Here is a 17,456-nt window from a genome sequence, read left to right as displayed (position 1 = left end):
TGTAGTCAGAACTGGGGTTCAGTGCAGTCAGGAGCTTCTGACTCCCTTCCGCTAGGGATAGCCTGTGGTAACCTCCGCAGTCAGTCTTTGTGCGCACTCACGCCTCCAGACCCCTGCCGCCACAGCTCCCCTGAGTCTCCGAGTCTCCGTGTGCCTTTCTCTCTACCTGACAGTCCAGACTTCCCCTGTATGAGCCTGGGTCTACAGGGTTTTGCCCGGAACTGAGGTTCAGTGCTGTCAGAACTGGGTTCAGTGCAGTCCGGGGCTTCCTTCCCCCTCCCGCCAGAGAAAGCCAGCCAGGCACTCTGCTGCCCTTCCTCTCTGTGTGTGCATGTCTCTGTACCTCTGCCCTTTGCCGCTCCTTCTCCGTGAGCTTTCCTCTTTCCTTCTAGTTGTAGAATTTCCACTCAGCCAGCTTTCCTGTGGTTCTGGATAGTGTCTGTTCTGTCTTTTAGTTGTAGTTTTGAAATTGTTGTGCGGGGCAGCAGTTTAGGTGCTTACCTACGTCGCCATCTTGGTTTCTCTCCCCATATTACTCTTTACTAGAGGCCTGGAGCACGGATTCATACACAGGTGGGGTCCCTCAGCCTGGCCTGCGCCCTCTCACAATCTGAGATTTCTCATGGGATGTCAGATTGGTGGTTTTGGCCTGCGTGGATTGGGCCAAAACTGGCAGTCCAACATCTCCCAAAGGATGTAGCAGTGCTGAACACACCTCAAAATAAAAGAAAAGAAAAAAAAAGAAAGATAGAAAAAAGAAAAGAAAATTTGCCATTGCTGGGTGGTTGATTTGTTTGGAGCATTGTCTCATACACCAAAAGGTTGCAAGTTTGATTCCCAGCCAGGGTGCATAGCTAGTGTGTAGATGCAATCCCTGGTCAGGGTGCATGCAGGAGGTAAAAAATCAATGTATTTCATATCAGTGTCTCTCTCACTCTTTCCCTGTCCTCTCTCTAAAATCAATAAAAACACCTTGGTGAGGATTTAAGTAAAAAGGAAGAAAGAAAGCTTTATCTCTTATGACAAAATGGATGGACCCGGAGAGGTTTTTTTAAAAAAGTTTTTTTCTTTTATTTTGTTTTTATTATATATTTTTAAACCTGTAGAGTAATATGCTATGTGAAATAGGCCAATCAGGGGAAGAAAACTACCATATTATTTCACATATATGTGGAATCTAATGAACAAAATAAAGTAACAAAATGGAAATCGACTCATAGATTCAAGATGACAGACTGACAGCTGTTAGAGGGCAAGGGTTTGGGGGCTCGGTGAAAAAGGTAAAGGTATTAAGCATAAAAACCCCCTCATAGACACAGACAACAGAATGGTGATTACCAGAAGGAAAAGGGTGTGGGGAGCGGTAGATGAGGGTAAAGGGTTTCAGGATAAAAGGTGATGGAAGGAGACTTGACTTGGGCATGCGAGCACACAATACTATCTATCTATATCTATCTATCTATCTATCTATCTATCTATCTATCTATCTATCTATCTATCTATCTACATATGCCTAATATGCAAATTGTCCCTTGGGAGTTCAACTAGGAGACCGGGAGTTCGATCACTTGCTATGATGTGTGCTGACCACCAGGGGGTGGCATGGAATGAAGGGAGGCCCCGGCCAGCAACTAGAAGGCCCTGATTGGTCCTGATCGCTGGCCAGGCCTAGGGACCCTATCAGTGCACTAATTTTGTGCACTGGGCCCCTAGTATACAAATAATGTATTATAGAATTGTACAGCGAGCCCTAGCTGGTTTAGCTCAGTGGATAGAGTGTCAGCCTGTTGACTGAGGGTCCCGGGATAGATTCTGGTCAAGGTCACATGCCTGGGTTGTGGGGTCAATCCCCAGTAGGGGGCGTGCAGGAGGCAGCCGACCAGTGATTCTCATCATTGATGTTTCTCTCTCTTCCTCTACCTTCCACTCTGAATCAATAAAAATATATTTTAAAATAATTGTACACTGAAACCTACATAATTTTTGTTAATCAATGTCACCCCAATCAATTTAATTTAAAAAATAGAAAAAGAAAAGATGAGATGACTGCAGCCCTACATTCAGAATACAGACATCTGTGAAACCCCCAATAGGATTTAAGAAAATTGTCAATTTGGTATATCAAAATAGATGGTTGTCTAATGTAACAGTATGCATAAATTCCACAGAAGAAGTTGAACTTTGATTTTCTTTCTAAATAAAAAAAGAAGTGCCAAAACCGGTTTGGCTCAGTGGATAGAGTGTCAGCCTGCGGACTGAAAGGTCCCGGGTTCGATTCCGGTCAAGGGCATGTAACTTGGTTGCGGGCACATCCCCAGTAGGAGGTGTGCAAGAGGCAGCTGATCGATGTTTCTCTCTCATCGATGTTTCTGACTATCTATCCTTCTTCCTTCCTCTCTGTAAAAAATCAATAAAATATATTAAAAAGAAAAAAAAAAAAGAAAAACCACATCTCAACACATATAATCCAAAACCCCAAAGCCAGACTATGGAAAGAAAAGGAAGTTTCTCTTTAGAGACATAAATATTAAATGAGAAAATAGAAACGGTATCATATTCTTGGTATAGAAAACATAATTATCCTTCCATAGAATGGTCAGTTCAATGAATGTGCAGACATACAAGTCACACATTGCTGCTTTTCAACTGAAAAAAATTGTTTAAATTTATAAAATTCCTGCAACTTGGAAGTGAGTACAGGGGAACTATCTCCTGAGAAGCAGAAGGCCCCAAACCTTAAAAACTGTATTCCTTTTCATCTTCTATTAGTAACAGCAAGTCCTCAGGGATTGGGATAACCCTGACACATTTCACTAATTATGAGCTCTGTGCATGGAGCTCCCAGGGCCATGCAGCAATAGATAATCAGCTGTGCCTCCAGCCCTTCAGGTTCCCGTCTCAGTCCAGGGGGTTTCACATCTGAGTCTTCTCCTCTCCCATCCACTGTATCAGGAGCCCATGACTAACTCTGACGTCCTGCCAGTCTTGATGGAACCTGAACCTTCATTGCTTGCCAGGCAGGACTGGGGCAGTGGATTCCCACTCCTTGGTCAGACTCCAGCAGAGACAGAACTGCCCAGTGAGTACTGTGGAGGCAATGGATGGATAGGGACTGTCAGGAGCATTTCTTTTTCATCATTAGGACAAACAGGGGAGTTGGGACAGACAGCTGGGAGGGCACCAGTATGGAAAGTTTCAGATATTTTTGTCCTTAAAAGGGTAGAATCTGAATAGCTGGAGGGAAACATCTGAGTCTCATTCTTTCTGACCCCCCAGGGCCTATACTCTGCTTAGCAGAGAACAACAGTCTCTGCTAAATATTGAATAGTCTCTTCCTTGGGTCTCAGAAACAGAGTGTGGGCGATAAGGCTTCCACATGCTCAGTGCTTTCTCTCCTGTACTTCCCTCCATTCCCCCCCCCCCCCCCACACACACACACTCCCGCTTCCAGCAATGTCTCCTTGGGATACCAGAGGATAAAACAGTGTTTGTGTGCATTTATGTCACAGATTTTCTAAGAAACCTTTAATTTTCCATTTAATAGAATCCACAGATTTAAATACAAAGAAAAATGGTGGAGATTTTCATAAAAAAAAAAAAAAAAGCGAGGAAAAGAGAAAGGGAATTAAATCCTGTTGTGTGGACTGAGACACATTTCAGGATTTCCACTCATTCCATGAGTGAATTACCTGGGACATGATAGGCTGCTACTTCTCTCTGCTTATCATAGAATAAAATGTCGTCCTTCAGCCTTTCCTGGGATTGTTTTTTACCAACAAACCCACTCTTCCAATCTGCTTTAAAGACTATCAGTGAATGTTTATAAAGGGCAAACCTCTGGTGCCACACATTTCGCAGAGATGGGTGTTATTCTCCCATTTCTATGTAAGAGATATCAGCACAGAGAGGTGGAAGGACTTACCCACACTTCCTACTTAGTGGGTGACAGCTGAGGGACTCAGACACAGGCCTCCTGATTCCCACCCCAGGCTCTGTCCCCTCCACTGGGGCACAATGATTGTTTCTTTCCAAACCTGCTTTAGTCTCAGATGAGCAGATGAAGGCAAAATCACCAGTTCTTTTCCTTGGGATTTGGTGAGTTCATCTATGAGTTAGCAAAATGCACCAAGTGGTTTCCTGGGGCCTTTAATACATTAATGTTGTGGATCATAGGTTTCCTATGAGTAGCAATGCATTTCTCAGCATATTTTGTAAAACCGAGATATGAAAACATAATTCCCTAAACAAGGTGCGCATTTTCCTGTGGCTCTATCATGAAGACTATTGCTAGTCAGACTTCAGGGAACATTCTAGTTTTATACCTTGGCAATCAGAGCATGTAGTTGACTTTGTCTCATTCTTCTATTGGGAAAACAAGTATAGGTAATTAATAGCAAAATTGCACATATATCAATTTTTACAACTCAATCAATTATATGTTTTTAAATATATCTTTATAAAATTCTCACTTGTTTGATGTGGAGCGGAACTTAGGAATTTTCTTAGCCCTGTCATAATAAAAAATTGAAAAAGAAAGTGATTATCCATCAGGTAAAACTAATCATCATTTAAAGTGCTGAAAGTGATGTATGCTTTTCATAGAGAGACTTGAAATGCAATGCTGTGGTAAAAATGAGAATCAGCGAACAATATGTGTAGCATGAGAGTATTTAGATAAATTTTCAAGGAAACTGCTTATGTATGCATAGCTGAAGGCTAACATTAAAAAATATTGAAAAGAGACTGCATCCAGCAAATTCATGACAATGTTTGCCTTCGGACAACTAAGTGCAGGGGAAGACCAGGCAGGAATAGAAAAATAACTTCAAGTTTTATTAATAATAAATATGAGTTCTTTAGCACGTATTATTAAATATTCATATTTTTACATGGGTAATGGGTAAATGGTATTGATAATAACTGATAACTTAATACAACATTTATAAATAGCCTGGCAATGGTTCCCTCCACTGGCTACATGTTAATATACCCAAAATACTTATGTGTAGAAATTCTGATCTAATTGGTTCTAGGTTATGGCCAGCCTATCATTAAGCTTAAAAGATGGATAGGTAATTATAATGATCAACTTGCATTGATAACCAGTGTTCACATATTTTATATTTATAATTTAGTGTTATTTCTTACAGCAACCCTATAAGGTCAGTTTAATTAGTATACCCATTTTACAGATGAGCAAACTACCCAAGTGTTTATAATAGTGGTCTTTGTTCTTTTCCCTTTGGATCTTTCTCAAATTACATCATTTTTTAATGCAAAAATAGTTCTTTTTATGATATAGTGGATGTAAATTTAGGCAGTGTTTATAAAATAGAAATGATTAGCTATATACATAGGAACCTAGCATGTCACACAAAGGAATAAATATTTTGACAAAGTAATATTTTGTAATTGCCTCATGTTTTGACCTGTCCAGAGAAATGATCCGAGTTGACTTCAGGCGACTGATTTAGGAGAAATGCAATCCCTCTGTAAGGAAGAACTGACTTGGAAAGCCAACTTAAAGTTTAAGGAAACTTTGGCCCTGAATTTCTCCACTGTTCATTGGCGGTTTGGTTTTGATGAGAAATCAACCCTTCGCAAATGTTTCTGATTAGAGACAAATTTAAGAAGTGTTACGCATCCGCTACAAACCAAAACAGTACAAACTCAAGCTCAGATGTTGTTCTTGGTTTGTGTATCACTGATAGAAAATAACCTTTCAAAAAAGAAAAGTAAGTACAGAGTATTCATGAAAGTTATTATTTAATCATTGGTGCATTGTAAATTACTATCATCTTCAGGATCAGTGATGCTTTAACAAAAACATATTTTTCCCCCTAGTTGGTTTGGCTTAGTGGATAGAGCGTTGACCTGCAGACTGAAGGGTCCCCAGTTTGATTCTGGTCAAGGGCACATGTCCGGTATGTGGGCTTGATCCCTAGTAGGCGGCATGCAGGAGGCAGCCAATCAATGATTCTATCTCATCATTGATGTTTCTATTTCTCTCTCCCTCTCCCTTCCTTTCTGAAATCAATAAAAGTATATTAAATAAAACAAAGAAAAACAAGACAAAACCAAAAACACACACATATTTTTTAAAATATGTAGCCTACCAAGATCAAATATTTATATATGAGTTATATTTGAGGGACTTTTACCAGACCCACCCATTTGAGTGAGCACTTATCCCCATGAAAGATGGAGATCATAAAACCAAATAAAGATGAAAACCCTTAAAGATATTTGCCATGTGAAAATGCTATCTGATTATGAACATTTTATTTTAGGTTAGAATAGAGTTCATGTGGTTTCAGCTCTTTCTAGACTATATTTAAAAATAAGGAAACTTCTTATACTGCATTTGGGTGAGATTAAAGTACTTTCAACTGCTTCTTAGTTTCTTTCAATTATAATTATATTGGTCTTATAAAATAATATATCTCATTCCATATTTTTCCTTCAAAAGTTGAAGGCTGATATTTTGATGTGCTCATGGACTTGTTAACTCAAAATGTCCTTTCTTCTCTAATACTCTTTGACCCAGTGACTCTAAAGTAGTTGCATATAGAAACAGATTAATAACCCAGACATCAATAAGTCATGCTGCTGAAGATAACAAACGAGGAGGGTATGTGGTCCTCAAGTGCAAATACTTCATTTGTGAATTGCTTGAATCCAAAATATGGATGCCTCTACACTTGGTTCACTTATTTAGCACTCTCTTCTTTTTCAAAATGTGTCCAATCTGCATAGAACCACAGAATCGAACACATGGCTCAGAATTCTTCCTCCTGGGACTCTCAGATGATCCAGAACTGCAGCCTCTTCTGTTTGGGCTGTTCCTGTCCATGTACCTGATGACCATGCTCGGGAACCTACTCATTATCCTGGCTGTCATCTCTGACTCCCACCTCCACACACCTATGTACTTCTTCCTTTCCAATTTGTCCTTGGCTGACATCAGTTTCAGCACCACTACAGTTCCCAAGATGCTGCTGAACCTCCAGACGCACAGCAAGTCCATCACTTATGCAGGCTGCCTAACTCAGGTTACCTTTATTTTTCTCTTTTTGCATGTTTGGAAAGTCTACTCCTGGCTGTGCTGGCCTATGACCGGTTGGTGGCCATTTGTCAGCCCCTACACTACCTGGTCATCATGAGCCCTCGCCTCTGTGGCTTGTTGGTCCTGCTGTCATTTTTCATCAGCCTTTTGGACTCCCAGCTGCACTACTTGATGGTGTCACATCTTAGCTTCTGTGCAGATGTGGAAATCCCTCATTTCTTTTGTGACCCTTCTCAACTCTTCAACCTTGCCTGTTCTGACACCTCCACCAATGATATATTGATCTACTTTATTGGAACCATCTTTGGTGGTGTCCCGCTTTCAGGGATCCTTTTCTCTTACTATAGAATTGTGTCCTCCATTCTGAGAATGCCATCATCAGGTTCAAAATATAAAGCCTTCTCTACCTGCGGCTCTCACTTGTCAGTTGTTTGCTTATTTTATGGAACAGGCCTTGGTGTGTACCTCAGTTCATCTGTCTCATCTTCCCCAAGGAAAGATGCAGTGGCCTCAGTGATGTACACTGTGGTCACCCCCATGCTGAACCCCTTTATTTATAGCCTGAGGAGCAGAGACCTCAAGAGTGCCCTATGGAGGATGGTCAGAAGAATAGTCTACTCTCTATACCTGTGCTATCATTTTTGGTTCATAGACTGGAAAAAGCAGCAAAATCAAACATGTGCAACAAGAAATTCTGAATCTGCAGCCACATAATTCATAGGTGCCTATATGGCTCTCTGCTTTCTGCTTACACAATTTTCCCTTTTAGAACAGCTGTAATGGAATTGGGAGATTATTTTGGACTCCCAATTTATGTCATAACCCCTTCAGGATTATGCATCGTACTTCAGTCTACCCCTCTTTCTTTCCTTATGCATTTCCCAGGATTCTTGGTATTGAGCAGTCTTGTTTCTATTCTTAAAAAAATCATAGCTCTCTCTTTCTTGTTATTTATTCTTTTTATACTTTCCCCATGATTCTTCTCTATTTGTCCATATTTTTCCCGATTCATGACCTTGGCCATATTTTTGAGAAAATAGGTTACCATTCAATGTTTTATGCATGCAAGGGTATTTTGAAATTTTAATGGGATGGTATAATACTGATATTGAATAAGTAGTTATCAACTTGGACTTTCTTAGGATAACTGGATGTATGATTCCCAATTATCCTGATACTTTTTTTCCCATTCTATCTAACATCTCCTCCATCAATTACATAGCCCAACATGGAAGGACAAATACTGTATAATTCCACTTATATGAGGCACTTAAAGTAGTCAAATTTATAGAGACATAAAGTAGAATTTTGATTGCCAAAGGCTGGGGGAAGAGGAAATAGAGAGTTAGTGTTTAATTGGGAAATAAAGAGTTTTATTTTGCAAGATGAAAAAAGAATTCTGGAGATGCCTGTTGGTGATGGTTCACAGCACTGTGAATGTACTTAACTATTGAACTCAACACTTAAAATGGTTAAGATGGGCACTAGCTGGGTTGGCTCAGTGGATAGAACATTGGCCTGCAGACCAAAGGGTCCTGGGTTCAATTCTGGTCACCAGCTTGTACCTTGGTTGCAGGCTCCTCCCTGGCCCAGGGCCATGGTCAGGGCTCATGCATTAGGCAATCAATTGATGTGTTTCTCTCACATTGATGTTTCTGTCTTTCCCTCTCTCTTCCACTAAAAGATCAATGGAAAAATATCCTCTGGTGAGGATTAACAACAACAACAAAAATGGTTAAATGGTAAATTTATGTTATGTTATTTTACCACAATAAAAAAAAATATCATTTTAGTTATGAGAGAAATGTTGTTCCAAGTGTTTGTTTTACCACTTAGCCCTCAGCATCAGCCCCCATAGGGATCTGCCTCAGCTGCAGGGAGCCATAGTAACCAAGGTCATGTCTCCTTCTCAAGCATCTCACATGCCATGACATTTGGCCTCTGGTCACCAATACCAACTATCTCTATTTTTTTTTTTAAATTCTGAACTAACCTATTAAGTAGGTTTATATTCTTTTTTTTAATATATATATATATATATATATATATATATGTATATATAATTTTTTTTTAAAATATATTTTATTGATATTTTACAGAGAGGAAGGGAGAGGGATGGAGAGTTAGAAACATCGATGAGAGAGAAACATTGATCAGCTGCCTCCTGCACACCTCCTACTGGGGATGTGCCCGCAACCAAGGTACGTGCCCTTGACCGGAATCAAACCTGGGACCTTTCAGTCCGCAGGCTGACGCTCTATCCACTGAGTCAAACCGGTTTTGCACCAACTATCTCTAAAGGCTTATCCTCAACCAAGACCTTCCTGGTGATTTTAGGAGGCCTTGGATGGGCTTCAACTTGGCTTGACTTCATCCAATGCCCTTCCTTGTTACAAAGAGTTTTCATAACCACAGAGTCTGAAGGAACAGTCCCTGCAAGACTGTTTTGACTTAAGACACCAGCCACAAGTGCAGAAGTCCCCAAGGCCACCCTCACTTCATACCTGTAAGCCATAAATTCAGGGTCTCCCTCTCATTCAATAATTGGCTCGAGTGACTCAGAATGAGGAAATTTCTTCAGGTTGAAGAATTCACCAGCATGAGCCACAGAACTTAGGACAGTGTTATATGTATGGTTACAGTTTGATTACAGCAAAGAAATACATATTAGGACTAGTGAAAAGAAGATAGACGTAGGGAATACTGAAGCATCCCATTTGTGAAGCTTCTTGTCCTCTCCCCATGAAGTTCTGACCCATTACCCCTTCCTGACACAATGTGACACATTACTGCCAACCAGGTAGCACACCTGAGCTCCAGTATCCAGAGTTTTTAATGATGCTTTGTTAGCTAGATGCGATACATTGAATTATTGCCCATTTGGTTGAACACAATTTCCAGCTTTCCTTCCCACTGGGCTGACATCATTTGGTCTAAAGCCCCACCCCTTGATATACCTGGTTAGTCTTTTTGGCATGATAAATCTCCATCTTGAATCATCTCATTAGCATAAATTATCAGGTATTATTGATTGGGCACACCACAAATAACAAATCAATCCTATCACTAGAGCAATTTAAAGGGCTTCATCTTTCTTAATTATTTTGTTCTATTTGATATTTTTATTGTGGTTAAACTTATCTATAATAATATAAGCATAATATGCTAATTAGACTGGACTACCTTCTGGAGAAAGCCGGGGCTGCAAGGGAAGCCCGGGTCTGGGATGCCTGCTGGTGGCCAGAGGGAAGCCTGGGTCCTGGATGCCAGAGGGAAGCTGGTGCCGGCAGCTGGGGGAAGGAAAGCCTACTCTTGCACAAATTTCATGCATTAGGCCTCTAATCTATACTAATAAAAGCCTATGTGGTCATGCCGCCCTCCCACCGTGATGCCCTCACGCTGCAATGAGCGATTACCAGAAGGCTGCGTGTGCAGAGGGTATGTGCAGGTGGGCAGGGCTGCGTGTGCACGTGGGTAGTTGGGCCTTGATGCTGCGTGCGCAGTGTGGAGGTGGGTCCTGTGGCTCCACGCAGTGAGGCCTGGGGGTCCCATGGCTCTGCGCGGCACAAAGGCGGACCCCTGGCTCTGGCCTACCTCTTTGGGGCAATCCATCGAGGAGCCCTGGATGGGTGGGTGGGGTCTACCTCTTTGGGGCGATCAATCGCAGGGCTCCCACACTGTGAGAAGGCACAGGCCAGATTGGGAGACCTTTCCCCACCCCTCCCCCCCTCCCCCGGCCGTGAGTACACGAATTTCATGCACTGGGACTCTAGCATATCATAAAATGTACTGTTACCAGTTTAAAAGTTAATGTGCCCAACATTTCAAAAGGCCAATATTCAAAATGTCAGTGTTTGGAGTAAGGAAAGGTTTATTGATCAAGATGGTGCCCAATTGGGAAGATGGGGGCCTTAGAGGTTCCTCAAATCCATCTTCCCCCAGCCCCAAGGTAAGGCTTCTCTTAAATCAGGGAAGGGAAAATGGGAGGGACAAGAGGTGATTAATGGAAGCTGACATCTCTGGGCACCTGCAGGGATCTGAGAAAGAGCAGAATCTCTAAATCTCTCTGTTGAGTCCTGCTGATGTTTGATAAACACTATTTTGCACAAATTTCCCCATGTCCTTGGGAGAGGCACCTTCTGGCAAGGGGCTATTCTTCCAAAAACTCAAGTCTCAAGCAGAATTCCTCTAATTAATTAGCATATCTATAGCAGGAACTTTAAGACCATGGGGGAAATGCAGGCTGAAAAGAACAGAGCCTCAGAAACCAAGTGTTTTACTTTCTTACAGTAGCATTTTAACAATTTTTAAGTGTAGTTTATACCCTTGGCATTAAGTACATTGGCAGTGTTATGTAACCATCACCACCATGTGTCTCAAGAACTTTTCCATCTTCCCAAATGGAAACTCTGTACACATCGAACATTAAGTTCCCATTCTTTCTCTCTTTCAGAACCCTGGCAAACTCCAGTCTACTTTCTGTCTATGAATTTTACTGCTCTTGGTAACTTATGTAAGTAAAATAATATAGTATTTATCCATTCAGAATATCTCCATTTGGACATTTCAAAATGTCAACTTCTTTTTTTTAAATTTCTTTATTGATTAAGGTATCACATATTTGTCTTCATCCCCCCATTCCCATCCCAAACCCCTCCCCATGCATGCCCCCACTCCCCTGTTGTCTGTGACCACTGGTTAGGCTTATATGCATGCATACAAGTCCTTTGGTTGATCTCTCCCCTTTATCCCCACCCTCTCCTTCCTTCCCTGTCTCCGGGTCTGTTTTTGTTCATCAGTTTATGTTGTTCATTATTTCCCCTAAATGAGTAAGATCATGTGATATTAGAAATACACTTATAAGAACCAAAAATGAGACAAGCAATAATGATTATGCTGGGAGGCAAACGAATCAGTCTGTAGTGAGTTTCTTTCTGGACCAACAGTTCTTTTGAGTCCCAATTTCAATGTCAAACAGTTCCTTATGTGTACATGTCAGCGATGATATTTCAGTTCTGGATGGTGGACAAATGGTGGTAATGCAGGTCTGACCCTCTCTGGTTTGGTCCTGGGCAACCTGCAGCGACGCACAGCTGCTGACTGCTTGTATGGCAAGGCGTCGTCAGCGTCTTCCATCTCTGGACTGTTTCTCTTCTGTCTTCATGGCTGGAGAAGCTCTGTCAATTCCTCTCTGTTGCAGGAATCCACATGGTCTTGGAGGTGTTTTCTGAAAATATACAAACATATTCTCGATCAAAAGTTAATAAAGGAATCTTTTCTATAAATTTGACTTGGGATCCTTTTTCATATTTTGCCCAAACAACTTTTCTTTGGCTTGTTTAGACATCATGTGTGTTTTTCATGGGTGTCTTGCTGTTAGCATTTCAAATGAAAGTTAATTTTCTAAAGTAAAAATTTTCTAGATGTAATTTACTTATAGGATATTTTTCCTTACATGATATTCTTCTACTATCCCCCCCTTTTTGATTTAAATTTTAGGTGGCTTTTGGAAATTTTATAATGTAGTCTTGACAGCTTTTAAATTTTAATTTTTTGCACTAAAATATGACTGCTTTAGGTCCATTACATGTTACACAATTATACCATGAGATGAACTACCAATAAAATTTTTAGTTAACACTTTAGGAACAGCTTTTTGTCCAGTACCATTACTTTTTCTAGAATATTCACTTTTTTCACTTAGCCAATTTAAATTAGTCTGAGAACTTGACTACTATTTTACTGTCAAATTTAATACTCTAACAACAATCTTATTTTACCCTGTAAATATTAGTGGAAAGGATTATTTGCCTTCTTGAGTAGGCCCTGAGCATTCCTGATGCTAGGCTGGATTTAGATATCAAAAACCCACTTCCCCATACCATGGGTTCAAGACAACTCAAACAAGTCTTGTTGCAGTGAGAGGGCAGCTGCTGTCGGCCGTCTCTGTCTGTTACCTGGGTCCCAATTTGAGCTGGGCATGGGAAGCAAAGCAGCCATGGGGGCAGGCGACCTCCCTCAGAAGGGGTGATGGTTCAGGCCTCTGCAAAGTTGGGGGGGTGAGGGTCTGTGCCCCACCTCTGTTGACCCCCAAGTTCTCTCCTGATGGCCCCTCTGCGACTGTGCCTGTCTTAGGTTGTTCCTTCCCTGAGGAATCTTACCCATCTCTGGCTAACCAGCCATCCTCCAGGGCCAAGCAGGGTGATGTGATGTTCAGTTCTGTCTCTTTGGTAGCCTATGCCCCCGTGGCCCCCACGCCCAACACCTGCCTTGGGATCCCCTCGCCTGCTGGCAAGGCCCCAGCACTAGTCACATATCTTGGGGAACCCAGGTTTCTTCTCCAGCTCACCGCACTGGGCGAGAGACAGACCCATGGTACCAGCCACCACGAGGCTTCAACCTCAGCATGAACAGAAAGCACAGGCAACAGCTGTTGGGCAATTGGATTGTGAGAAGAGGGTCCATCTTGGCCAAAAGGGCAAGAAAAGACAATATAGAATGCTCAGGTGCCTTCCCAGGGGGCCCTCTACACAGTGGAAGGGATTAAATCCTTTCATGTCCTTTTTAAATTGCTGCCAACATTCAAGGAATTAGTTTGTAAGTTTGTTTGGGATAATTGTACATTATGCTGTTGTAATTCTAAAATATCAAGAGATGTGTTACCTTTGTCTCAAAGCACCAAAAAAGATGATTTTTTATTGATTCCCAAGGGTGCGAGGTACTAATATAGGTAATGGGGGTAGTACAAATCTGGGAAAAATTATAATGACATTGTAGAGTAATATCATGTAAGGATATTCCAAAATGTCAACTTCTAATGTTCCCTTTCCTTCGAAATTTGCTCCATTCACTGACCTCCCTGTCTTAGTGGATGCATTCCATTCTTCCAGTTGTTCAAATCCCAAACCCTGGAGACATTCTTGGCTTTTCCCCTCTCTCACACCCTGACTGACAACAAATTCTGGTGGCTCCTCCTACAAAATGTAGCACAAGCTGACCACTTCCAGCCCTTACATTACTATCCCTACCCTGTTTCTAACAACCTATATAACACCTGGATAGCATAAGCCAGTCCAAGCAGTCTGCCTCACACCCTACCATCCATGCTCAACCCAGCAGCCATAATGATGTTTTAAAATCCTAAGTCAGACCATGTTATGTGTCTGCTCAAACCCTTTCAATGATTCCCCAGTCACTCAGAGCAATGAATGCAAAAGCCCTTCAGTGGCAGAGAAAGCCTCACAGGATGACCCCTGATGCCTGTGCTCCTCTGAGCTACTATGCTCCCCCTCACTGGCTCTGCTGCAGCCACATTGCCTCCAGGCAACCTCCCACTTCAGAGTCTTGGTATTAACCTCACCCTCTGCCTGGGGCACTCTTTCCACAGATGTAAACGCACATAAATCACTCACCATCTTCACAAATGTAACTTTCTCAATGAGGTTTATGAAGACCACTGGTTTTAATATGACAGCCTGCTCCTTCCCATACCCCTGATTCTCTTAATCCTGTGGCAGTTGAGCCTAAAATAATGACTGACACATAGTAAATGATCAGTAAAAATAAGTTTGATAAGTTGAATAAACAAATGTAGTTCTGAAGGGGCTGCCAGTAACATTGTCTTCTGACCACAGTAGATTGGCCAACATGGAAAGAAGACGTGCTTGTGCCAATTAGCATCCTTTTCTAAGTTTTTTTTTTTTTTAACAAAAAGGAGCATAAATGCATCTAGTTTCTATTAAGTAGTGAAGTTACCAGATGTGTGTAGTGAGAGCAGCTGTTTCTCATGTCTCTTTTTATGTGGAGGTAACCAGTCTGAGAAAATAAAGCTGATAATCTGAAAGGAAACCCTCATGGTGTTTGAGCCCCAATGTGAAGTTGTGCCAGTGTAGAGCTGAGCCTCTGCTCTGCTAGGTTCATATGAATCAGGAGATTCTCTATCTGTCACTTGCCACCAAAGCACACCTGTCCAGTGCAGCCACATCTCCATGTGAGCCAGTATCAGGAGATGGTCATGCTCAAAGAAAATCAGCAAGAGAGATTTTCCACCTTCTCAGCTCAAGACTTATGGGTCAATTATTGGCAAATTGTAAATCACACATGTCCTGTCATAGGTTGAATAACCTCCCAAAGATTTTCATTAATCTCTAGAACCTGTGTATATATTAGCTTGCATGACAGTAGGCACTTCGCAAATGTGATTAAGTTAAGGATCTTCCAATAGGGAAAGTATCATGAATTATCTGGGTGGGCTCAATGTAATTGAAAAGGGTCATTATCAGAGGATGTTAGAGGGACTAGAGAGAGATTTGATGTTCTACTGTTGAGTTTAAAGATGGAGGAAGGTATCACAAGCTAATAAATGTAGGAGATTTCTAGAATTTGGAAAGGCAAGGAAAGCGATTCTTCTCCAGAATTCCCAGGAGGAAAGCAGCCTTGCTGATACATGTTAGACTTCTGCTCTCTAGGGTTATTAGTCTTTTTAAGCCACTAGACTTATGGCAATTTATTACAGCAGCAATAGGACACTAATACACCTTTTTAAAAAATGTATGCATCTCATTGCCACTGGCTTAGATCAGGTCCCCATCATCTCTCCTCAGGACTATTTCAGTAGCCTCCTTAATGTTTCCTGTACCTCAAATTTTTCCCAGTCTGGGAAATTATAAATTCCTCACATTATACTGAAGATGATGTGGACAAAAGGGGCCACATGCTAACCTGACAAGTTCAAGGAAGGCCTGCATGGCAGTCTTGCGAACTCAGAGACCTAAAATAACCATAAAGGATGGTCTGAAATTAAACTTTAACTAAAAGCAGTTATGGTGGGTAGTTACATCCTAGGCCGGTATCTACACTGACAAAGTCAACCTTTACCTTAACTGAGCCTATCTATCTTTTTGCATCCTATATAATAAAGAGGTAATATGCAAATTGACTGTCACTCCAACACATAAGATGGCCGCCCCCATGTGGACACAAGATGGCCACCACAAGATGGCCAACAGGGGAGGGCACTGTGGGTGATCAGGCCAGCAGAAGAGAGCAGTTGGGGGGGGGGGGACCCAGGCCTGCAGGGGAGGGCAGTTGGAGGGGACCCAGGCCTGCAGGGGAGGACAGTTGGAGAGGACCCAGGCCTGCAGGGGAGGACAGTTGGGGGCAACCAGGCCGGCAGTGGAGGGCAGTTAGGGGTGACCAGGCTGGCAGGGGATGGCAGTTAGGGGCAATCGGGCCGGCAGGGGAGCAGTTAGGCATCGATCAGGCTGTCAGGGGAGTGGTTAGGGGGTGATCAGGCTGGCAGGCAGAAGTGGTTAGGGGCAATCAGGAAGGTCTGCAGGCGAGCATTTGGGAGCCAGCAGTCCTAGATTGTGAGAGGGATATCCGACTGCCCGTTTAGGATCCACTGGGATTGGGTCTAAACAGGCAGTTGGACATCCCTCAAGGGGTCTCAGATTGGAGAGGGTGCAGGCTGGACTGAGGGACAGCGCCCCCACCCCCCATGCACTAATTTCGTGCACCAGGCCTCTAGTCTATAATAACATACCCTTGAAATGTCTGGGTAACTTGTAACTTCCCTTTTTCTGGACCCCTTGGGGTGCAACCTAATGTGCCTGGGCACCAGGACAGATAACACAAATTATGTTAATTGTTCCTGCACCCACCTAAGTATGTGTCTATCATTTTGCTTTTTATCCACTCCCAGGGTTTTCCCACTTTACTCTCTCCCTCCTCTCTAGTCTATCACCAATGGATTTCATTAACTCACCTATGTTCCTTCCTTAGGTTTTTTTTATTATTTTCTTTTCTTTATTGATTATTATGTATGTGTCCTTATGCCCCCATCGACCCCCAAACCTCCTCTCATGCCCTCACCCCCCTGGTGTCTGTGTCCATTGGTTAGGCTTATATGCATGCATACAAGTCCTTTGGTTGGTCTCTCCCCCTTACCCCCACCCTCCCCTACCTTTCCTCTGAGGTTTGATGGCCTGATCAATGCTTCTCTGTCTCTGGATCTCTTTTCATTCATCAGTTTATGTTGTTCATTATATTCCATAAATGAGTGAGATCATGTGATATTTATCTTTCTCTGACTGGCTTATTTCGCTTAGCGTAATCCTCTCCAGTTCCATCCATGCTGTTGAGCCTCTACCTTCCTTTGATTGCAATGTATAAATATAGATGTAACCCGCCATTCTCTGGAGCATTATCTCAATCCATTGAGGTTCTGTTTCACTGCAATTATCAACAGTTTGGCTCAAAAAAACTCACAAAAATCCTTTACAGGTTTGAATGTTTTTATGTTAACAATGACAACATGGCCATGATGCATATCCTATATAATAAAAGTGTAGTATACAAATTGTCCCCTCCACTGGGAGTTCTTCTGGGA

The 17,456-nt window shown here is 42.1% G+C and overlaps 1 pseudogene across 1 annotated transcript; it reads left to right on the top strand.

The window, feature by feature from the left end:
• Positions 1 to 6,737: 6,737 nt before the first annotated feature.
• On the top strand, positions 6,738 to 7,780 carry LOC308251727 (olfactory receptor 7E178-like; annotated as a pseudogene). The gene has a single exon. The product of its transcript is annotated as an olfactory receptor 7E178-like (transcript).
• Positions 7,781 to 17,456: the final 9,676 nt, after the last annotated feature.

The sequence above is a fragment of the Plecotus auritus genome, assembly GCF_963455305.1.
Source record: "Plecotus auritus genome assembly, chromosome: 6".
Taxonomy (NCBI): Eukaryota; Metazoa; Chordata; class Mammalia; order Chiroptera; family Vespertilionidae; genus Plecotus; species Plecotus auritus.
Note: the sequence above shows the minus strand (reverse complement) of the source record. Positions and strands in the feature narration are given on the sequence as shown.